Raw genomic sequence first — 24,736 nt, 5'->3', positions numbered from 1 at the left:
TTGTGTAGAAAAGGAGTAATGAGGAGCCAGAAAAACCAGATGTTCCTGGTGACCACTGTGGTCATCACCAATGCATCATCCTGCAGAGACTAGAAGGAACCTCTTAATTCTCTCCTTCTCAGTGTAGCTCAGGCAACTCCGCACACCAGCAAGCTTCCTGGATTATCATTTGCAAATTGAAGGCTGAAACCCGCTGCCATCAAAAGGACAAATACTGAAAGGACCAGGGGAAGCAATTTAGGATGACTGATGCTTTATGGAAGTGCCCAACAAATAGAAGACCAAAAATCCAGCTGTGTTGTAGCTTCTATGCAAGCATGACTCTGCTCCCATTCTAAAAGAGCAAACACAGTTGCAAAACCATGACTCATAATCTGCTGAGCTCCACCTCCATCCTCAGAAAACAATGTTCACTTCCACCTGAGGTCAAGTTCAAGATACTGACTGGCAAGAAGAGTTTCCGACCCAGCACTGGGCAATGTTTAAAGACTGGATCCCCACTGCCAGGAACCTGCACCAAGGGAGGAAATAACAAAGCACCACCGCCTAGATGTTTGCTGTCACTAGTCCCACCTTTGACAGTGATTGACCGACACTCTCCATTGGCTAGTTTTCTTTCATATGAGACTGGGTCTCAGGTGTCCCTAGCTAGCCTGAAGCTTGCTCTATAGACCAAGGACTATGATCCTCCTTCTCAAGTGCTGGACTAATAAGCATTACTTATGCATTTATGGTTTTATGTATTGCTAGGTATCAAACCTTAGGCTACATATGTGTGTTAGTTAGATGGCCATCCTGTCAACCACATCTCTTGGTCTGAGAACAATCATAATTCATCCAGAGGACATAGGTTTTGTCTAATCTTTCTACAAATCTGACAGATCAAATTGTACATATGAAAAATGACATATTGTTATGAAGTATATTATTTATGAAATGATGAGATCTAGCTAGTTAACATTACGTCACATGGCTCTCATGTTTATGGAAAGAACACAATATCCATTCTAAGAATTTTTCGAGACTTCAATACACTAAGAACTATAATTACCATATACCATAAGTCTCTTGAATTTATTCTCCCTGTTAAATTTTGTGTCTTTTTTTTTTCTTAAATTAATATTGCACAAATTTCTCACTCTTCCAAACAGTCCACATTCTGATAAACACCATTCTATTTTCTACTTCCGTGAGGCCAGCTCTTTCCTAATGATTTGTGAGTAAAAAAGATGTGATGTTTGTTTTCTGTACCTGGTTCAAGATGTGAGTACACATGAACACATACAATGAACACAGAGAGAGAGAGAAAGAGGAAGAGAGAGAGAGAGAGAGAGAGAGAGAGAGAGAGAGAGAGAGAGAGAGAGAGAAACATATCCTTTTAAGTCTCTGTAGAGGTTAGAGATGCCAGTGGCCAGAATCATATAACCTGTACTACTTGTTCAGTGATGTTTTCCAAGGCAAGTGATGGGCAGCAGATTCAAGGAAGTTAGTTAGGGAACAGGAGTAAACTGACAGATGCTTTTATGGTGATGCCAGGAGTGTTCCAACATACATCACAAATGTGAGTACACTGGGGAAAGGGAGGGCTTCCATCCCATTCATCCAATGAAGGGAACTAAGACAAAGAGAAGATCTAGCACTTGCCCTGATCCTAGGAAATCAAACCCCAGGATTGACCTCCAAGGATACAGGTGGAGAGGTCATAAAATACACCAGCTTTGAGTACAGAGAGCATAGAGAGGGGGACAGAAGTCTAACAGAGAGAAAAAAGAACCAATAAAACTAAACTCCCACTCAGAGAGAAAAAAACAAATAATTTCTTAATAACTGAATTCACAAGCAGTATGAAAGTGATCTCTAGGGGAAGGAAGTCAGCTATAGATGAAGAATGAAGATACAAAAACAAGCAAACAAATAAACAAATATGCAATAATTCCTATCAGCAAACCATACTATGGTAATTTTTTTCTAGCCTATAAATGACAGAATTAATGCAATTGTATCCAAAATTGTACAATACAGATTTTTTTTTAACTTGGATAATTAAGAGTGATTGAGCAGTCCTAATATGTAATGAATTTATGTCAATTCATAAATTTTTTTGCATATTCTAAGAGACCTCCCGTTTCTATTATGTTTGTTTCTTGCTGTCTATTTCTCTGCCATTCGTACATTTAGTACTATTGTAGTCTGTGGAAGCTATCTCTTCAGCACACAGTTTTACTTTAGAAAACACATGGGCAAGATAGAATTGGCCTTCTCATACTCCGAGATAAAGACGAAGAACATGTTGTATAGTCAATAATAGAAAATGATGAAAAATATTTTTAAACTTTGTTCCAAAGGAAATGCAGCTGAGTTTCAAGAAGGCCCCTTCCCTACTGCAGGGGGTAGCTCTCCAGTGCCCCATGCCTTCTGCCAAGCAGCCCCTTGTTCACAGAGTGGAAAACAGCCTCTTTTGCTCCCCGCTGGTGTTATTAGGGCTCCTATGGAGACATGGTTAATCATGCCAATTAAGATCCTGTTTACACGTGGCCTTCACTGCCAGGCACCAGCCCTGTGTCTATGGAAAAGTGGGTAAATAAGCAACCAGTTGTGTCTCAAGATGACTAAATGCATGCATCCTCCCATAACTTTTTGTTTATCAGTCTTAAGTTTGTGTTCAGTGAAATATGCAACTGCATTTGTCATGTACTTATCAAACGATATCAAACAACAATATAGAAGATTCTCTACTGAGAAGGCAGCTTGTTCTTTTCCTAGTTTATCTTCCCTTCCAAAAACAGGCAATCACTATCCCTATTTCTAGTTTCATTGAGTAATTTGGCATGAGCTAAAACTTCATACAAAATAGAAACACGCTGTCTGTTGGAGATGAGCAGTTATAAGGAATGAGAGTAGACAGTTCGAGAGAGATGGGAAAATACCAAGGGCACTCTGCAAAAGTCTGACAGATCCGCAGACACGCCTAGCAGCTCGATGATTGCACTCCTAGGTATGTGTATACTGTGATAAATGAAAACAGAAGACCATGAGAAAACATGCATAAGAACCTCCACAGTAGTATATTATAAAACAAGATAGAGTCACAAAATGGAACTTTCTTCCATTATATAAAATGACTGGTCAATATACTTGAGCATTGTAAAGCTATGCTAAGTGAGAAGCCCATCCCAAAAGAGTAGGATTATAGAAAATGACTCCAGTGGCCCAGTCCACAGCAACAGGAAGCACCCTGATGAGGGCTGGTGAATAAGGAAGACAGAAGCACAGGAACTTGGTAGCTAAAGGGCCCAGACATTCTTTTTGAGGAAATGAATGTTTTAGGATTGGTAAATTCCATGGTATGTGAGTTCTGTCTAAATAAAGCTGTTTGAAAAGAACGTGTTTAGAATCCACATGTGGAGACAGCGGTAATAGGTGGAGAAGCCATAGCAGTGCCATTGCAGAGGAAATTTAATGGGACAATTGCTTGGGGTTGTGGCCTAAGAACTTCATGTCCCCAGGGAACTGAGCTGGTGTACAGTAAGGTCTCTTTCCCATGAGAAGGCTCTGGGGTTTGTTGCCTTTCCCAGGGGGCCCTTTCCTTTCTCCAGAGTCAGCTAGTCCTGTCCTACTGTCCCCTGTTCTCAGTTGGCTTCTTTTGTACGTACAAACTGATGGTCTCTGTGGGTGTGGCCCTGTGTTTAGCAGACTATCCTAGTAGAATGGGGAGGTAGGAAGAGGCCATCAGAGAGGAATATCAAGAACTCTGTGGAACAGACAGTTTTGTGTGTTGGTAGTGATGTTATTTTGCTCTGTTTTGAGACAGGGTCTCATGTATCGAAGGCTGACCTTAAACTCCCCATGGAGCAGAGGATGACCTTGAACTTCTAATCCTCCTGAATCTACCTCCTGAATGCTGGGAATATTTGGTTTATGTCTGGTTTATTTGATACTGGGGCTCAATCCCAGAGCTTCAGTATGCTAGGCAAACATTCTACCAATTGTGCTACATCCATAGGCCCAAGTAGGCAAGAGGTCTAAATTTGGATTCTCCCAGTCACTAATGAAATACTTCATTCATCTTTTTCTTCCTGACCTCAAAACACCAATGTCCCGACCTATGGTCCAAAGATCTAAAACCCAGCCCTGGGAACGTACTCAGGGCTAACATTTCTATAGTGTGTGATTTTGGTCAATATCAAATCTTCTCCAGGCCTCACTGATCTATGTAGCAAAGAATATGTTAACACCTGCATGCCACAGAAGTGGGTATGTTTATATGGGCAGATGTTTTTATAAAAAGAGCTAAGAGTATTTGGGCCATCCATTTCATCCCTTGTGTTGTATGGCAGCCAACAGATTTTAAAAGGTCAAGGCACATCCCAATAGTTCATTATTTATAGATATTGAACTTCCTATCTTCATTCATGTAATTTCTAGGCATCACAAAATACTATCCTTTTAATATCTTCTTTTGCTCCATGATTTAAATATGTAAGCCTTGTGAGGTGGATCGTACCTGTAACCCTAGCATTCAGGAAGAATAGAGCATCTAGGCCACCCAAGGCTACACAGGGGATTTGAGGTCAGCTCGAAATGCATGAAAACTTGTCTCAAAAAAAATAAACAAATAAATACTAACTAGATAAATAAACTTCCTTCTTGAAGGGTTGGACGAATCAGGTAACTGGCAATTCAGGTCTTGCCGTACTGGCTCACAGGAAATGCTATTCCCTCTACTGAGTATTCACTGTATGTTGAATTGTATGATATACCACTCATATCTCACAAACTTCATCTTATTTTCCAATTCAATCCAGGCCAACCTACCCAGGGATGCTGCTGCCCTCCCACGCCCATCATTGATTATGATAGTCTCTCTTGTTTTGAGATTGTCACAGGCCATTCTAATCTGGTTCCCTCTTCCAAGGTGACAATAAGTTGTGTCAAGATAGTGTAAGATAACCAGCACAGATGCTTTGATAAGTTGGGGACTGCTATTTATTATTAATTCGTCTGGTGCATCTTTTTTGAAGGATCCGTTGCAAAGTCTGGGAAGACATTACATACTGGAGAATCCTGACAGATGGGATAGAAAAATTCCTACTTTCAAAGGAAGGCTCATCAGGCAAGTCATCATCCACCCAAGAGTACAAATGCTCCACTAATAAGGTGCTTGCATAGGGTACCACCAGGTCACAAGAAGCTGTGCAGTCTTGCCCCATGACTTGAATATGGGTTAGGCTTCTGCACCCTTATGTAACCTTATCTGCTAAGCAGAAGGATTTCTGCCATCCTTGTGGAGACTGGGAATTTGATTTGCATCTGGGCAGAAGATTATATATATGCAAGGTAGGGGGATGGATAACCTCTGTGGGAACAGAGAGGATATACTTGAGTTAAAAAAAAAAAAAAAAAAATCCTCCCAATTGTATCCTTCCCCATACACCAGATGGGAAGACTTAGTCTCTAGATCTGCACCCCTTTCTGAAGAAAGACCGACAAGAAGGAATATTAGTCATGATGGATGCTAAAATGCAGGGTGGAAAACATGTTTACAAAATGGAACACAGTACAGAGAAAGAGAGTGTGCTGCAGGCTGTCAGTCCACCATGCCTTGAAGGGAGAACACATGCCTTTTCATGTGTCTCTGAATGTGGACTGCACCCAGGCAGCTCATGACTTTCTGAGTCTTGTTTGTAACCCCCAGGTTGTACTGTACATTTTAAATCATATACAATTTCTCTGTAGGACGTGTTCACACACATTAAAGAGAAGTGTTTATGGCCTCTATGGCTTTATACTTCCGGCCTCTGGAGCGGTGGAGAGGTAAGGTACTGGGGTGGTGGCAGAGTGTCAGTCCAGCTCTGTGCCCTTTGGAAAGTTCTTTGTTGTCTCTTGGCTGTGGGATCAATAATATGCCTCCTCAGCTGCAGGGACAGCAGTAGACGATCTGCTCAATAGACAGTCAGGGAAAGGCCACAGGGAACTTACAAAGTATTTAGAAGCAGTGCCATGGGGGAAGAGGCTCATTATAAACAGAGGAGTTTTGGTGGTCTGATTACTACTAGCTAGGAAGGTAGGATGAGGGTGTTTGACTCTTACAGGGATGAAGGAAAGCAGGTGTGACTGAGCAAACAGGAAATGTCTGCATGCTGCATGCAGAAAGCTCATGCCGGTATGAGCATAGTAGATGGAGCATATTAGATTTTCCTAGGGAAGAAATGAATAGGTGGAGGGGCAGAGATCACAGGCTGCCAGGAGAGAATCAGCATGGCATGAATTTCCAGAAAAAAATCCCCTTGAACTGTGGAATATTAGCTTCTAAATCTGATTTCAGGTATAAACGGCCTAGAGTCCACACAGGAGAAATTTGTATGGTATCAAATTGTGATCTACTTCAGAAGATTTCCAAAGGCAGGCCTGGGAGTCTCTTGTGTGGTGATTCTGGTGGTGGGTAGTCTCAGGAAATCACCATTCAAGACTCCACTGAGCACCATCTCTCAGCCCCAGCTTGAAAATTTACTCAAAGAACACCAGAATGATCTCAAAGTAAGGTAGGTGGGGACTTCTCTTCAGACTGTGAGTGTATCATTAACAGAGAAATACCCTTATGAATTATACAGTAAATAAAATGAATATGCATGATGATACATATACATCCTTATATATACTAAATGCTTATATGCAGACACACATATATACATACATATTATATACATGTAGGTGTATACAAATGCATATTTATATTTACATACATGCAAGCATGGACATTCCTCCAGCTCCCCACTCACACCTTTTTCAGTTCTTTCTTTCTTTCTTTCTTTCTTTCTTTCTTTCTTTCTTTTCTTTTCTTTTCTTTTCTTTTTTTTTTGAGACAGGGTTTCTCTGTGTAGTCCTGGCTGTCCTGGAACTCACTCTGTAGACCAGGCTGGCCTCAAACTCAGAAACCCGCCTGCCTCTGCCACCTGAGTGCTGGGATGGGATTAAAGGTGTGCACCACCACCAACCGGCTTTTCAGTTATTTCTTATACAAGCTCTATTGTAATGCTAACATAACCTCATATCCCAAGTAAAGAGGCCCCAGGCATGGAAGAAATGAAAGCTTGGCCTAAGGGCATGTACTGATCAACAGCAGAGACAAGAGAGAAAGACAGGCAGCCAGTTACCAGAACACAAAATTATCTTTCTACTTTCTGGTGGCAATACCGTAGTCCCATGATGGAACCCCAGAAGCCTGGGAACCCCTAGATCCTGATTTTTTTCTTTTTCCTACTTATACCACCCTGTCTCTACCCATGAGTGGTTAACATAGCCCCAGAATTCACACTTTTACCCCAAATCTGAATGTAGTTGCTCATGCTGCAGCTACCTACTCAGCGGAAGGCAGACCAGCAAAAGGGTATCTCTCTTGCTGGATTTTGTTTTCTTGCCCCAGGAAAGCCAGCTATTTCCTTCAAATTGGTATCAGTCGGGCCAGGAAGTTTCTTTTTCCCTGAAATCCATTGTGTGTAGGAAGATCAGAGGGTCTTCTGGCTGCAAAGACAGAGCCAGATCAGCATGGAGAGATAGAAGTTGGCTGTCCTGGCCTTGCCTTGTGACCCCTCTGAGGTAGCTCAGTTAGTTCCTAACCTGGTACAGTTCTGCCTATCAAGGGACATCCGGAGCAACAGGACACCCATCACAACAATTATTCACGATAATTGTCACCAATTTGAGAATCTCTGCATCAAAGGCAACTAAGAATCTTATACTACTTTGTTTTGTCTCATAAAGCAAAAGACAGCACCTGTTTTCCAGCAGAGATCTTTCCAGAAAAACAAATCCTTCTAAAGGAGGAGGTGGGAGGGATCATTAGAGGGCACTCCAACTCATTCTCATGTCACAGATAAAATGTTAGGGCTTATAATACCAGGATGAATTGATAGAAATACAGTATTGTGTGTGCCCAGTGTGGGTTGTAGAAGCAAAAATAAAGGCCACGTAACAGTGCCCATGATCTAATCCCTAAAACCTGGGAATTTCGGGTTAAATGGCAAATGGACATTAAGGCTGCAAACCAAACTAAAGCTGTTGGCTTGTTTAAAATATGGAGACAATTGTAGATGATTCTGGCAGCCCCAGTTACGATCAGAAGGGGCTTAAAAGAAAGGAAGAGGGAATGGCTAGGGAGGTACTTCTTTCAGTAAAGGGTTTCCTTATTATGTGCAGAGCCCTGAGCTTAATCTCTAGAACCAAATAACTGAACATTGTGGTACACATCCATAATCCCAACACTATGAAGATGAGAACAGGGGGAACAAGAAATTTAAGGGCATATGATAACAAGTGCTTATTCTTCACCCTCCTGTCAGCCGGTCAACTCAGTGTTGGCTGATGTAAGCAGGGCCTGTGGAAAGGTAGTTCTGCATCCATATCACTCTCCATCACCAAAGGCCCCTTGTTACTGTGATGGTGACAGACATTCCATTTTTCAATTGGGTGATTGTGCCATCATGGAAAAGGTATGAATGCACAGTTTTATGGGGGGAAAGGGTGCTGCAATATTATAACCACCGGTTCAAGCTACCATAGACAGTACTTCAATATCCCACATTACAGATGAGAAAACAAGAACAGAATCAATTATAACTTCACCTAAACCATACTAGTAATACATAAGAGAGCTACCATTAGAAGTTGTGATGCTCAGTCTTAATTAAATAAATTCAATCTTGGCTGATAAGACTGAAAAGATACTGTTATCTTTAGTTATTAACATAAAACTTGAAATATCTGTTATGTGGTTTATCATAATGTTCTCTATGAACTTAAACAAAACTTCATGCGACCTAGAATCGCCAAGGAAAGGCCTCAAGGTATATACAGGGAATTATCTTGACTGGATTAATTGTCATTTATTGATCCATCCATTGTGGGTAGCACCCTTGAGTTAGAAGCATGGACTGAAAAGGAGAAACTACAAATTAAACAGAAGCTTCACCACGCTCTATTTCTTGACTATGGATATAAGGGGACCAGCTGTTGTCTCAAGTTCTCATTGCTGTGATTTCCCTCCTTTGATGGTCTGTAACCTTGAACTATGATCTGAAATAGATGTTCTCTTTAGTAAATTACTTTTGTCAGAGCATTTAAAAAAAAAATCAAAGCAAAAGGAAAAGAAGCTAAGACAGAAGGCAAGTAGGGGGATTTAGAATGATGGCTAAGAATTTACTTCTGCTACTAAGTAGAGTTAAAGCTGTGTGCCTGCTAAATGTGACTGTGTCTCCACAGGGTGCATTGCTCTGGGCTGCAGAGATTCTCAGAAGCAAAGGAACAACCCTCCAAGAGGGAGCAAGCCAATAGAAAGGCAGCCAGCTTGAGCTGTTGCTTTCAGAGAGGCCACAGTCTCTCTTCCAGGCCTGGGGCCAAGAAGGTTCCGTGACTTTCCAGGCATGATTGTACAGCAACTCCAACATCCAGGCTGAGTCAGCTATCTGTGGCTATAACAGGGCCAAATGTGCTTCTTCCCCATCTCCAGGGGCTCAATCTGCTGCTAAGGCAGGCTAGTTTCTAGGAGGCCAGCACCGGTTCCTTTGACAATTGGAGGCCAGAACGAGGTAATGAGGTGTGGCAAAGTTGAGGAAGAGACAGAGAGTCATGATAGACAGAAGCAGAGCTATGCCTGAGCACTGGAAGGCAGCTAGAGAAAGAACAGAGCACTGGACTGAAGTAATCCTCAGAAGCAAGCCTTACTGAGAAACTCTATTTCAGAGCACCTAGATGGATTTCCTGGAAAGGATCAGAAGCCATCTCTGGGGCCTCTTTAGAAAGCTCACAGGGCGGGAAAGCCAAGGGTAGGAGGCAGCAGTATCTCCATGTGACAAAGCACGCAGTGTCTGGAGGCTCAGAACGACTACAGAACCTGAAATACCCAGAGTCTTTTAATACTAGGGCTTGGGTCAGCAGTCATGAAAATCTCTATATAACTTAATCCTACAAAGAAAGTCAGTGACACCCACTGGATGCTATTCCTTCTCCCTACCAACCTGAATAAATGCCATTCTATCTATCCCTGGTAGCCTTCTCCCTTCCATCTACTCTTATGTGAGAAGGATATGGTATCATTTTATTTAAACATGAAAACATCTCCAAACAGGCAGGTGATAGTCATAAACATCCTATACAGAATGAATAGCATTGTTCTCACATTGGTCAAGGCTCAATGAAGTTAGCTTGCTCACAATCACCAGCTAAAGAACCCACAGTTCAACTCAGGTCTGCTAGATTCCTAAAGTCTACTTCCTTATGTTTTGCCAGGCTGCCATCTCTGCATCCAGAGCGGAGACTGAAAGAGAAATGGGACGGCGATCTTTTGATTCATGGATCAGCTACTTGCAAAGTAGCTGCTGCTGACACTCACTAGAACACGGAGGGTTTAAGAGTGAGCATCCAGGAGCCAACTTGAACTTCTGAATCTTGCTTTCTACCATTTCTCATCTTGACTGGAGGATGGAACACAGCAGTTAACCTCTCTTCCTAAGATGCTTCATCTGAGAAATGAGTTCTGCAATATCACCTGTGCGGTGGCAGTTGGACAAGGACAAAATAATTCGGTGAGAAGGAAGAATTTACAATAGTTCCCAGCACATAGAAGAAAAACAGTGCTATCATCTTTTGTTTTGTTGCTATTACTGCAGTAGTCAAAATTGACTTTATCCTTCAAAAGGTTTAAATGTAATGGACGAAGACAGGAGCAAAACAAAATCAGCAGCAGCAAGATGAAGAATAAAAATTCCAGCATCTGTTCATCACAGAAAGATCAGTTTGAACATCATTCACCCACAAGGGCTAAAGAATGCAAAGGAAGGGTTATAGCATCTGAGTAGAACAGAAAATAAGAAGACATATTTCAAATGTCTTTTATACTTCATATGGGATACCTTTACACTGTGTCTCATATCAGCACTTGACCTCATAACCCTGGAAAGAGTTGTCTTCATTTCGAGGAAGAAGAAAGAAAGAACGCTGAGTCTGCCAGAGACCCCCAACATCAGACCTACCTTAATGAATTCATTACCAGGCTAACTTTTACAAATCCAGGGTTTAGGTTATTGTTAATGAAAATACCCTGGTGAACTTCGGTGTAGAATCAACCCTCATAGACTTGGGATTTAGCTTGCAAATCATAGACCTAGACCTTAAATTCTGCTTATTGACCCAGGCATTAGGCTTAGCCATAGAAACCTACACTCTGAATTAATCCAAATGACTCCAGGCTCCAGAATGGCTCCCACAAACCCAAGATGCAGGTCTACCTACCCAATTATCTAGGCACCAAAGTAACCCATCATATTTAAAGTTCCAGCAGTAACTTTACCCACAGACTTTACCAGCCTGCCCACCCAAATTCTGGATGGACTGGCCAGTGGATGACTTTCTTTGCTAAATTTAATCTATAAAAATAAGAGTATTTCTTTTTTAAAATGGACTCACATCAACATAGTCAGGGAAACGATTAAAGAAACAAATCTCAAGAAAATGGATATCCACAAACTGCCTGACAAAGAATTCAAAATAACTGTTTCAAAGAAGTTTTTTGAATCTCAAAACAATAAAGGTCCACTACTATATGGTATCAGAAAAGAGCACACCAAATAAACAAAAACAAAAACATTAAAGGAAGAATCAAATAGAAATTTTGACACCAATACAAAATTACCAAACTGTAAATTCTATAGGTAACACACAACATACTTGACCAACTGGAAAAAGAATGAGTTCAAAGCCAGGTCATCTCATTGAAGACATAGAGGCCAGAAAACAATAACGGAAATCTAACTTGTCAGATGCAGGTGAACCGTCATTCAGAACATCTGTAGATTTATCAGCAAAAATTCTGAAAATTAAAAGATTGGGATGATCCTGAAAGAATAACTGCCAATCAAATATCTAAAAGCCATCTATGAGAAATGGAGGGCACAGAAAGGCCCTCCTAGACAAATAAAAGATGAAGGGGCTACACATCACAAGGCCTATCTTTAAAAAAAAGAAAACCAAAAATGTTAAAGGAAGCCCTTCAAGTTGAAATGAAAGGACACTAACAGCATAAAGACACATGCATGCAAAACTCACAATAAAAGTAAGAAAATAGTCTAGTTCAGAAAAATATTGCAGTGATGGTATGTAAGTCACTTTCAATTCAAGGATACAATATGAGAGATAAAAATACACAATAACTATTGCATTAATTGTTTGGAAATGTTCATTAGTAAAGACTGTAACACAAATAATGTAAAATGTAATGAGCAACGAGAACAGCTTTTCTTAATGTAGTAGAAATTGTTGTCAACTTAAAGCAGACTTTATGATTAGACCTCATGGAAAACATCAAGAAAAATTCCATAGTGGATAGATCACAGAGAGGAAGGATAGTGTAAATAACGTAAGTAAATACATATTATAAAATCACATAAAAATGTGTAAGAAAGCAGTAATGAAACCTCAAAGTAGCCAGAAAACAACAAAAGTGCAACAGTAAGTCTTGACCTATCAGTAATTATGTTACATATAAACAGGTTAAACTAGCCAATCAAGTAAAGGATAACTGAATGGAAAAAACAAACAAACAAACAAACAAACAAACAAAACCAATCAAGATCCAGTTATGCTGGTGGCTCAAACCTGTAATCCCAGCATTCCTGAAGTGGAGGAAGAGACCAGCCTGGGCTAAAGACTAAGATTCTATTAAGATTCTATCTCAAGAACACAAAATAATTTGAAAAGAAGGACAAGGAGAAAAAAAACAAAAAACAAACAAACAAACAAAAAACGACTACCATTAAGGATGCAGAGAAACTAAAGGGTGATTTGAATAATGACCAAAAGCTGACAGAAAGAGGAGAAATATGTTCATAGCCACATAGCCAGCCCAGGGTGAAGATGGACTCAGAGCAGGGTCATAGGCTTTGGAAGCATAAATGCAAAATGACAGGATCAAATCACACAAGTCAAGAGAAAGTCAGAGTTGAAAACACAAGAAGTGAAACCTGGCTTTGAGGACCCCCGACATGGGGTAGTGGGTGGGAAGGTCAAATGTGACCTCTGGAAGGAGAGATGTTGATGGGACTCATAAATGCTCAATCAAGAGTTGTGATTATAATCCTGAAGCTGACAGAGGGATGCCAGTTATATTTAAGTTGAAGAAGGACATAGTCAGCCCTAGGCTTTCAGTATCTGGGTTTGGTCATTGAGAAGAATATGAGAGATGTCAAAATTGAGTATGACAAAAGAAACCCAAAGCCCTATGATGAGGTCGGCGATTAGAGAGAGAAGAGACAGATGGAAGCAGAGATGTGGTGCTACCAGGAAAGAAGCAGAGGCAGGAACTGCTGATGGGAAGGGGTCCCGGAAGACAGAAAACCACTTCTCTTTCCTTTTGATGAAGCAAGATTATTACTTGAGAGCAGAGCTGGACAAGACAAGACTTCACAAAAATCAGGAAGGAAAGAACCCCGATCATGTGCCTACAATACAAGTCACACTCCCAAAGCATGTGGTCAACCAGGTCCATGATGGTACCCCATCTGCAGTGAACTTTTCCTCAGAACAGGTCTCTAGGGGCCTCATACAGTCTTTTCCTTCAGAAAGCCATGGACTTGAAACTGAGACCCCACCCCCACTCCCTAAAGCTACTCATGGGAGAGATGGAAAGATCAGACATCACTTCATCATGCTATAGACAAAGAAACCGAGGCTTTAAGGGGTCGACTTAGCAATTAACACAGGGATGGCAGGTTTAAAAGCCAGGACCTTCTGTGTAGATACTGCGTAAATTAGGAAAGGACCAGCAGTGTGTCAGAGAAGAACAAACTCAGTTCTGTCCTCTCAATAGAAGGCAAAAAATTCCAGGGCTCAGCCACCCTGTGGATGTATACACAAAACTCAACTTCCAGAACAAAGCATAAGGTAGAGAGCTCTAGGAAGCCAATGTGGCGGGACCATACAAGTACTCCAACAGCTTGGTTTTAGTAGGGACAGAGATGCCCTACCCTACAGAGCCATAGCATGGAAACCCAGGCTTTGTCCATGCAGCAAAGGAATGCCTGTATGTTCCTAGAAGGGGAAGCCCGACAAAGGCTCCACCTCCTCCCAAAGTTAGCCTGCACCATCACCACATTCTCTTCTTTATTTCCTCAGTCCCCTCTGCCTAGTCTCTATCAGAGCATCCAAATATCAAAATCTCTAAAGGACCCACTTGTGACAAGGCAGCCTATCAGGCTGTCATAAGAGATGAAGGCCTGCAACAGCATCAGCTGTCCACTCCTGGGCAGCAAGCCCTTCCCACCCACCATGCCAGCCCAGGACATAGAGGTCTGGCAGCCATTGAAAAGAAAAGCTCCTATCTCGGACTCCTCAGAGCCTCTGATAAGAAATGTCATCCCTTGCTGGGTAATATTACTCTGCCAGATAAGAATCTCTATCTTCTCCAACATATGGCTCACTACGGAACACAGGGCCTGCTGGAGCAGGATAATTTATGTGCTTAAGCTGCAAGCCCTGGGCGGTCTGAGAAGTGCATCGAACAGAAGAAGAGCGAAATTAGAACCTCTTCTGATGTGGCCTTGGGATTCCTCCCAAGAATGACAGTAACCTCCACTGTTCTACACACAATAAGCACTTTTACCTCCTGCTGTCTCTAAAGGGCATTTGCACCAGCGTTGTCATGGCTCATCCTCACCAGGACCTCCAAAGATGCATTTTAATCTTCTTCAGCAGATCAGGAAATTGAGATTCAACAAGGGTAAGTAACATGGCCAAGGTCACCCAGGCAGCCGTACCCAGAGCACAGGCTCAAACCCCAACAGATTTGACTCACCAGCACAATGTCAGATGGGGATGCTGATCCCAGCTTCTGGGTTGTCTCTGCTCCAATGACTAAATTAATCAATTAAGTCAGATCTGCCCAAACTTAACTGATAATGTCAGCTCCAAGCTGTAATCGCAAAGGTCCATTTCAATCTTTCTCTGCTCTTGATTTCTTCGAAGCCTGGGGAGGATGAGGAAGCCTTGTTGAGTCAAGATACCCAAGGAGAGGAAGGAGGGTCAGGGATGGGACCAGAAGAGGGAGAAAGGAGAGTGGGACTTAGATACTTCATGCACTCAAGGAGTAGAAGGTAAAAGGAAATTGTGGGGAAATTCTCTCTTTTCTATTTATTTGTTCATTCATTCATTTATTCATTCATTCATTAATATTTCTGGACAATCTATTACCTGTCCATTCTGACTTGGCCCTGGTAATATCACTGTATCTGTAAGCAGTGCTAGACTAGACTTCATGACACAATTGGTGAGCTAGGAGTGACTGACAGGTAATCGAAGAGGCAGAGATAACGAACATGACAAGGGTACTTGTGTCTGCAGTAGATTGCATAGCTGATATGGGGGACTGTGGCTGTGTGTTAAGGAGAAGCTGTAAGTAAACCTCACACTCTGCTATTTTACACCCTACTTTAATAAATAAATAAATAAATAAATAAAGTCAGCATGGCTAAGGTTGATGCTGTTCTTTGGTGGGATTATTTCAACGATGTTTGCATCACATCATATAGACCCATTAGTAACTACAATTGAACAATTTTAATTGACAAATAAAAAAAATCACATATTTAAAGTATATATAATTGATATATGATAATATGGTATATCTTATATATGCACATTGTCTAAACCTAAATTGAACTAATTGGTAAGCATTAATCATACACTTTTCTTTCCAGCTGATTCTTTTAAATAGTTATATAGCATCCCATTTTATAAAAATGTCCCAATTTAATAACCACAGCTAATAAAACTGAAGAGGGAGGTGACTTGAGCACTGTGCTAAGCAATCTCCAGGAGCCACTTCAGTTCCTTGGAGTAGATGTACCCAAGACATCTTTCAGGTAACCTGGACGATATATATTCATCCAGATACATGATGGATACAAGATGTTATTAACAAGAGACTCAAAACCATCCTGAATGATCACATTTGTAGAATCTTTATTTGGCCCATTTGGAAGTGAGAAAAGTAAAAAAAAAAAAAAAAAAAAAAAGAGAGAGAAACAAATTTTGTGTCACAGGTGGGTCACTTATGGTAAAAAGCCCTCTGACAGGTCAGGGTGGATGGCTGGTTCTAATTTCAGGCTCTTTTACTACTGTCATGTGACCTAGATGTCATACAATTTTGAGGACCTCAGCTTATCCAATGGCAAAGAGGAATAAGAATGGACCTGTCAGACAAGATCCATATTTGAGATCAAGCTAGAAGTTTGACAGCCACACTGAAGAGTTATGTAAGCTATTGTTTAGGCCTCCTGCAACTGCAGAAAGTGAAGAAGACTCAGGTGCACTCTTCCATGAATTTTTACACACAGGGGAAGAGAGAGATCAAGGAGCAGTCTTGCCGGCTACATGAAAGCTTTCCTCTGGCCCACCACACGGGTGGCAGCAAGGGGTCCAGGTGGGGCCGGAGATAGGGCAGGAGCTCAGGGTGTGACAGAACACTGCCCATGGAGACATTCAGATAGGCTATGCTATCTTCGAACAATAGAACCGTTGTCCTGGACCAGAATCTGACAAGAGGGGATAAGACCCCCGGAAACCCAACCCCAGATAAACTAGCCAGGGTGGCCTCTCAACACCATCCCCACCCTGTCTGTTATTTCACTTATGCCATTCATTCATGCACCTTACGGTGTATCGAGCACACACCAAGAATTGTGTTAGAAGGTGTGGATGTGGCGATGAATAAGACTCTCAGTCTCCACCATCAGAAAGCACAAAGATAAGAATGATAAGAATGACTACTAAAGACCCGTTAGCCTAATGCAGTGTCCCAGAATACAATAAGAATTACAAACACCATTGCAAACACACCATGCTTGGTATTTTCTATTTGCCATCTCAAAGCCTTGTTGCCCTATCGCTGTAAGAATGTGTATTCCATGTTGAGAACACAGACCCAAAGTTGGGAGGCAGGCCACATGGACATGTCGGGACAGCAATAGTTGTTGCTGCATTATATTTGCTGGGTCTTGTGGCTGAGACAAGGTGCTCAATTTTGCTTGCTTTTCCTTCAACAGTGAACTCTTAAGGCTTTAGATTAGTACACAGACTGGGTCCAGTCTTGCCTGCAAGGAGCTAGATCAGTTACTTTGCCTCTCTGCTCCTGAGACTGAGCCTGGGGGTCACCTCTAATGCAGATTTGACATCCCTTTATTTATTCATTAGATATTTACAAGTCACCTGCTATGTTCATGAGATTTAAGCAATAAAAATAAAAATTTTGAGAAGGTATTGGTAGTACAATGTTGCATCTGTGGTGTATGTGTGTGTGTGTGGTTGTGTGTGTCCTTTCCCATGTATGCAAGCGTGCATGTGCATGAGTGTGTGTACATGGTGTTTGCTAACCACTTCATGTGTACCAGGAACCTTTTAGAAATGAAGTTGTGGGGCACGCCTTTAATCCCAGCACTTGGGAGGCAGAGGCAGGTGGATTTCTGAGTTCGAGGCCAGCCTGGTCTACAGAGTGAGTTCCAGGATAGCCAGGACTACACAGAGAAACCCTGTCTCAAAAAAAAAAAAAAAAGAAAGAAAAAAGAAAAAAAGAAAAAAAGAAATGAAGTTGTTTTGCGTGGCATAGCTCATTTTTCTTCTACTAATGTCCATAAAAGGAAGCCTGAAATACCCACACACACCCCCTAAAAAAAGGAGCCAGAGCCTTCCTGAGTCAGCAGTGTAGTGAGAGAGATTCGAAGTACAGCAGGGTGTCAGACGCTGCTGCCCAAACTCGATGTGCCAATGAGCGCTCAGGAAGGTCCCTATGCTTAGTATGATAGCCTGTAGATCTCATGGCTAGCACAAGCACTCTTACTAAGAAGAAAATGGTAGGCAGGCACAGCACCCAAAAATGAGTCATCCTGTCTGGAAAGTGAAGGAATATGGCAGCCTCTTCTGTTGTGTCTGGAAGTGTTATACTTTATGATTCATTTGGGCTGCGTTTCCTCTGGGGAGAAGGGCCTGAAGTCCGAGGTCCTCTGTAAAGAAAGCTTTAGATTTGCAACATTGTTGAAATTCTGCTCTCCCTCTGCCTAAGAAATAAGATGCCATTCAGGCTCTTGAGGGTTCCCCCACCCATCTCACCAGCCTTATACCAGAACACACCCTCCTACTTTTAGACCAAGGTCCAAACTAAGGATGGGATGGGACAGGAGGGAGAGAGGGGTGAATAGCCAGTGATGGTTCTAGAAGTCCCCAGGAGGCAGAAGAGTACCCAGTGACTCAATGGCTCACTGCCTGCCTTAACAGCTCTCCTATGTACCCCATAGCCAGCAGCAGAAGCCAGTGCCAGAGGACCCCTTCTGAGGTCTTCCTTTATCTACTTGGACATAGCACCTGGAGACAGGCCCTTTGGACTTGAACCCATATGCTAGCATCTATACGGGCAGCAGCCTTCATGGAGGGATGGACAAATGCAAGATAAGGAGAAAGAGAAAGAAGAAGAATAGTTCAAGAGTTTAGGATCATAGAAAAAGAAATTCTGTGACCTGACTAAAAGGCAGAAGTAGAAAGAAAAAGGGGAAATGGATCAAAAGGAAGAGGCATGTATAGCATCTAGAAAAAAACTATTAAACACCATGAAGCAAATGAAAAAAAAATGACACACACACACACACATACACACACACACACACTCCTCTGAGAAACATGACTGATGGGAAAAGCAAGGAGGATGAACTATCTGTCCCCTCCAGCTGTCAACGCTAAAGCCTTGGGAGCCACTGGCAATATTGAGGTGAGCTTGGGGACCATTCGCTAGGAGACAATCTTCCTAGGCCTAGATCCACATCTATAAAGGAAGGCAAGCTATGCCCTCCTTCTAGCTCTCAAGGCATCTTGTGATGAGGCTTCCAAGCTGACGAGGCTTTACTTGCTTCCTTGAAAATACTTGTTCTGCTTTCAAAACCTAAAGAAGCTTCCCTCATTCCTAGTTCTAGTTGGTGGTGACCTATCTGCAAAGGGCAACCCAACCTATAGACACTGAGTCACAACTAAAGTCCCAAGGCATTGGCCACCTATACTATATATATATACTTCACCCACAGGACATTTGGTTGCATCACAAAAGTCTAAAAATTATTTCACAATACGAGCGAAAGTAAAATGAAGAGGAAGAGGACATGTTTTCAAACTCTACCCCCACCCCCATACAACACAACACTCCTTTCGAGACAAACAAAAACAAACAAACAAGCAGATATCTTTTCAATACCCATAGTCCCATGTCTTAGAAACTACCTGGTCAAGCTCCTTCTGCTCAGACAGGTTTAGAGACTTGCCTGAATCATTCCAGAACCAGAACCAGAATCAATTCAACAGTCTTTAAGAGAACTGGGGTCTTTGCCATCTGCTGAGCTGCAGTCTAAGCAACCACACTCTAAGAAAGAAATGGTCCATGGAACCTCCAACTACAGTAAGGCCTTAAGGCTTATCCTAGGTGCAGAGCAAAGTCCAATTCTGGGAGAAGTGATGCATTCAAGAAAGAGCCAGTATTCCCAACCCCTACACCCCAAACCTAAAATGTTCCAAAATACAAAATGTATTGAGGGCCAACATGATGGCACAAATGGAAAACTTTCACCATAATCTGTGCCCCATATACAAATCACTAAAAATGCTGCATAAAATCACCATCAGGCCATGCGTATTGGGAATATATGAAACATAAAAGTCTAAGATCCCAGTACTAAGCTACTTCTATGCATCCATGGCATTGAAAAAGAAAACATGAAATCCTCAGGACTTGCGGTCCCAAGGATTTCAGACAGGACAGCTCATCCTGCAGTACTCAATGGTCCAAACACATTGCAACACTGTCTCTGCTATTAGCCAGGGCCTGGTCATCAGAAGGACTCTTGCTCAATACTATTCTTTGCTTCACCATTTCCACATACAGAGGAACAATACTTCTGTTAAAAAAAAAAAAAAAAAAAAATCAATTGTCCCCAGCAATCCACCTACACAGTTCTTGGAAAAAAAATGGGCTTCACCAAGCAAACAAGGAACAAGGAGGATGAGAGGAATCCACCACTGCGCCTGCGCCTTCCATTATTCACACCAAGTGTTTTTAGAGTCACTAAGTTCAAATGACCCTGCCCCTTGGGGCTGCAGAACTATTTTTATCAATGCTTGCCAGTAAGGAAGCTGCACACATTAAATAAATGGGATTACTCGGTATGAACAGACACTAAGTGGCTTCAAGAGGCTTCAGGGTAAAGGAACTGCAAATGGCCTGGAAGGAAGACTCTGGAACAATCAATATCTGACACAGGAGAAGAACTCCTGGATGTTTTTCTGCTACCCAGGAGCCAGAGGGACTTTGATGTGGGGACCGCAGGGCATCCAAAGAATAGGAAAGCCTGCTGGGACCACATCCCAAACTGCCAGAAAACAATGAAAGAAGATAAATGGCCCTGGCTTCAGGAAAAGGCAACATTGAGTAATGAGTAGAGGTGTGCCTGGAGCATATAGTAAGTGATCAGCAAATACCTCACGTGCATGCACGCATGTGCACGTCAACACACACACACACACACACACACAGAGAGAGAGAGAGAGAGAGAGAGAGAGAGAGAGAGAGAGAGAGACACGCCTGCACAGAGAACTAGCAAGATAGCTTTTCTCTATCTTTCTTGCCTGCAGGATGATCACACGTAGCCTGAAGGCTTTAAATTGGAGGCTTCTACATACAATCAAGTCATACTCACTTCAGGCATCTAAGTTAATCCCTTTGTTCCATGAATATAATATTTCCCAGAGGGTGAATTTGTGAGAGAGAGAGAGAGAGAGTCAGAAGACAGAAAGGAGGAGGTGAGGGGTTGGTTTACATAATCACAGACTCCCAAGCCCAGAATCTGCAAGGCAGACAAGCAAGCAGTTGAAGTCTGTAGGTGGCATGGAGTCAGGATTCCCACTTTCTTTTGCCACAGAAAACTTTAGTCTGTTCTCTTAAAGCCTACAACTGACTGGAGCAGGCCCAGTCACACCATGAAAATCCACAGACCTTACTCAGTCTGTATTAATTTAACGCTAACCTCTTGAAAAAACACCTTAGCTTAGAGAGGTGATGCTTGCTTGTAATCATCCTATATGACACATCAAGACCTTTCTCAAAAACGGCAACAACAACAACCATTAAGGGGGTCCAAGAGACCCCTTCCCCAACAATATAGGCTGCTATTTCATTACTCTTGGTTGAAGAGTCTTTTGCTGAAGACACTACACACTTCAGTCAAGGACTTGAAGAAATCAAGCTGGGCACTGACCTGAAAGTCTCCTCTCTGGTGGACAGCTCTTAGAGCATTGGAAGGTGCTATGGAAGCTGCCAGAAGTGAAAAGTTATCAACGGGGCTACCCAGCTGTAAATCCTGTAACTTACAATAATCGTCAGCACAGCAAGGTGCACCCAATGGAACAGTTGCATTTTCATCTTAGAGATGGCCACAAACAATTATCTCACTGGACTTAAGAACTACTCAGCAGAATTCGTGCCTCGTACTCTATACTTAACTAAGAACCTATGGATGGAATTGCTATAGACCCTAGAGGAGAATCCATTACCACAATTCTCTAAACTGATACAGTATCCAACTGGCCCCTACATACTTATTCCTAATTTTACAGAGTGTAACTCTCAGCCCTTGCCAAAACAGCTTCTTTTTTTGCAGTAGATAGAAGTTATTACAAAGATCCCCAACAGAACATCCACAACATCCACAACATCCCCAGAATAAGTGACGATGGGGCTTCTATAACTCATCCCCTACACTTAAAGTTCAGGGGACACCATAGAAGAAAGAGCAAAACCCTTGTACGAGCCAGAGGACCAGAAAGACTGGTGCAAAATAGTGTCTTCTGGTCATGACAGGGATGTGGCACCCACAAACACTCAGCATCTATGGCTGTAAGAAGTGCACAGACCCACACAGGTCAAAATCCCAGCATGGATTGGGGAAGAGCTCACAAAGCCTAGATCCAAGTTGAAGAGCCAAGGGCAGTCAACTGCTACTGAGAAAGGGAGGGTCAGTTTCCTTCAGGGATAAGCCCTCTGATGGGTTGCTCATACCCCAGTGGCGGGCCCTACACTAGAGTGTATGTGCAACACCAATCATAGTAATACCATTAGAAACAATGGAAGATATAAATTTGAAACTGGGATGGGGGGTAGGGGAGGGAGGATAAGGGAGGCTAGATAAAATAAAAATGTGTTGCACTCTGTGGGAGTACAAAAAACAAAAACAAAAAAAGAAAAGAAAATACAGCCCACAAACAAAAAGCCTACTTTCTCCATGACACCTAAACCAGTATTTGATCAACATCTGCGTACCCTACCCTAGGTGCAGTGATATAAAACTCACCTTCCTATAACCAGATGCAAACACAGTGCTTCTTCCTCTGCACAAATATTCATTTCCATTGGACCGACTCAGTAGAGTTCCAGACATAAGAATTCTACCCCTTACTTAAAATGCAAACAAAAGAAACAGCCACACTCTCCTCTCTTGATTCTAGGTAGCAACTCAGGTCTCTAGTTGCACAAGATTAATCCTTTTCTCCCTGACACTTGGCATTCCAACCACCTGCAGACTGCACACTGGGGAATTCATTCTGAACCTCAGGGAATCTCCCAGTGCCTTCTCCTACTACTCAGTATCTTCTCTCCATATCTAGAACAGTCTGGGCTTTCCAACTTCCTGCAGAGTGGCCCAGCTGCTTCACCCTGGCAGATTCCAGTCCACCTGCTATACAATAGCCTGTTTAACACTGTCTCAATAAGAGCAGAACCAAATTTCTTACCCTGCCTTCCCTCCTCCCCGAGCTGCTTCCTTTTTGTTCTCTTAGACTAGGTGTCTCCTCTCCAACTGTCTATCTTAACTCACCCAGACAGGCCATTTCCGGAAACCTACCTATCTGGAAGATATAGCGTGCTCACAAGATATCTTAGAATCCTTGTCCAAAGGTGGATGGCGAACACTAACGTGAGAATAGAGTGCTGCAATGGATTAGGTGCAGGTGAGGGAGACAGGGTGATAACGTTCGAATTTGGCAAATGTGTAAGGCAGGTGGTAATGCAGGTTATTCTCTGAACTGGATCAAAAAGAGGAAACAGTTGAGAGGCCCAGCTAAGGAAAGATCAGAGAGAAAGATGATCAGGTCAGGGGAGGGAAGGAGGTAAAAAGAACCCAAGCAGGTGACCTAGAACTGCTATAAGCTCTGCACCCAAGATTACATGCACACAACAAAGGCAGAGAGAAGAAATGCATTTGACAGAGGCCAAAGGGAAGAAAGATTGGCATGGCCACAAAGAAGGGCTTGGGGTACCCCAGACAAACGCCCAGCAAGCGGGGCTCATCTCCTCTCTACACCCACCTATTCCCCTGTCCCTCCTCCAAAGGACCCCTGAGCACAAAGCATCAAGATCAGCATGCTCCGTTCTAATGCCTTGGCAGTGGGGAGGAAAAGAAATCGATTATCTTTCCTATACAGCATGGGTGCAAGTGAGGTAAGCACGGCTATCAGAAGGGTGATTTAGTTATTGATCAGGCAAGTTTCCTTCTGAGACCTCTGCACTTGAGTTTGTTAACATATTATCTTCCTTCTTAGCTCATAATCCCAACAGAGACTGCACTGCTTCTTCCTCAGTTTCCTCCTCCATTGGTCTCAGTCCCCTTAAGGTAATGGTCATATTGCTGCCCACTGCAGCATCCTTGTAACCAGAGAATGTCCAGGCAGGTGGCAAATAAAGAATAAGACTGATTAAGCGTCAATACTCCTCATGCTCAAGGAAGAACATGGGCTTGGGACTCCCACTGAAGCCTCCTGCTCGAAGGTCCTTCCGTGGACATTTTGAGCCAAGTCCACGTTGTCAGACAACAGAGTGTGTTTACTCCAACGACAAAGTCTTCATCTAAAGACCTCCTCATGGTCATCTGCAGGTCACTTTTCAATTTGTCAAATAGTACATGAGCAACAGAACCTTCTTTTCTACAAAAGCAACGACTGTCTCCTAATATAGCATAAAAAACAAACAAACAAACAAAAAAAAAACAAAAACAAAAACAAAAAAAACAAAACTTGGCACTGACCAGAACTTGGTCATCCTAGCCATCCATGTCAGAACCTTACATCAGCAGATCAATGCATCTCAGGAAAAGTGCTCCACAGAGGCAGGAATGGGATACAGTGAAAAAGCATTCTTTTGTTGGATATATTAGATAGCAGTGGGTTAAACCACAGGATCTTCTCCTGTCAGGGAGACATGGCAGTGTTTGGAGACCTTTTCATTCGCAGTTCATAGCCACCATGACAGGGAAATGACCACTGTCTTGTCTTTACAGAATACAGGTGAACCTAGGGTGTGGGAGAAGTCAAAGTTAAGCCCACATATTGGGACTCTAGGGCTCCAGATCAGAACAAACGCTCAGTGAATATTACCCGCTGCTTCTATTTATTGCTGTAGTTCTTAAAGAACATGCTTCGTCGGTATTTGCACTATACCAACTTACTCTGAGTAACTTGCCCTTAAGTCAGTGTACAGTGTGAGCAGCAGAGGCTTCCAAAAGGCCAAAGATTCTGCTGAATTTCAAGGTCAACGCTGTGTCCACAACTGCCGTGCTACCAAGTCACCCATGCCAAAGATCCTCCCACACTCCAGACTTGTAGCCAGGAA

The 24,736-nt window shown here is 42.4% G+C and overlaps 1 protein-coding gene across 12 annotated transcripts in view; it reads right to left on the bottom strand.

Moving 5' to 3' along the window:
• Nucleotides 1-24,736, bottom strand: part of LOC117718444 (uncharacterized) — a 209,133-nt gene that overhangs the window by 13,122 nt on the left and 171,275 nt on the right. For 11 of the 12 annotated variants that reach the window (XR_013103303.1, XR_013103307.1, XR_013103309.1 and 8 more), the window contains one exon: nucleotides 14,843-15,013. The exons of the other annotated variant lie outside the window; for it this stretch is intronic. The gene's annotated coding sequence lies outside the window, so the exon portion shown is untranslated. The remainder of the gene's footprint in view (nucleotides 1-14,842; nucleotides 15,014-24,736) is intronic. 12 annotated transcript variants of the gene reach the window in all.

Source organism: Arvicanthis niloticus, chromosome 13 (assembly GCF_011762505.2).
Source record: "Arvicanthis niloticus isolate mArvNil1 chromosome 13, mArvNil1.pat.X, whole genome shotgun sequence".
Classification (NCBI taxonomy): Eukaryota; Metazoa; Chordata; class Mammalia; order Rodentia; family Muridae; genus Arvicanthis; species Arvicanthis niloticus.
This window is presented reverse-complemented; position numbering and strand designations above follow the sequence as displayed.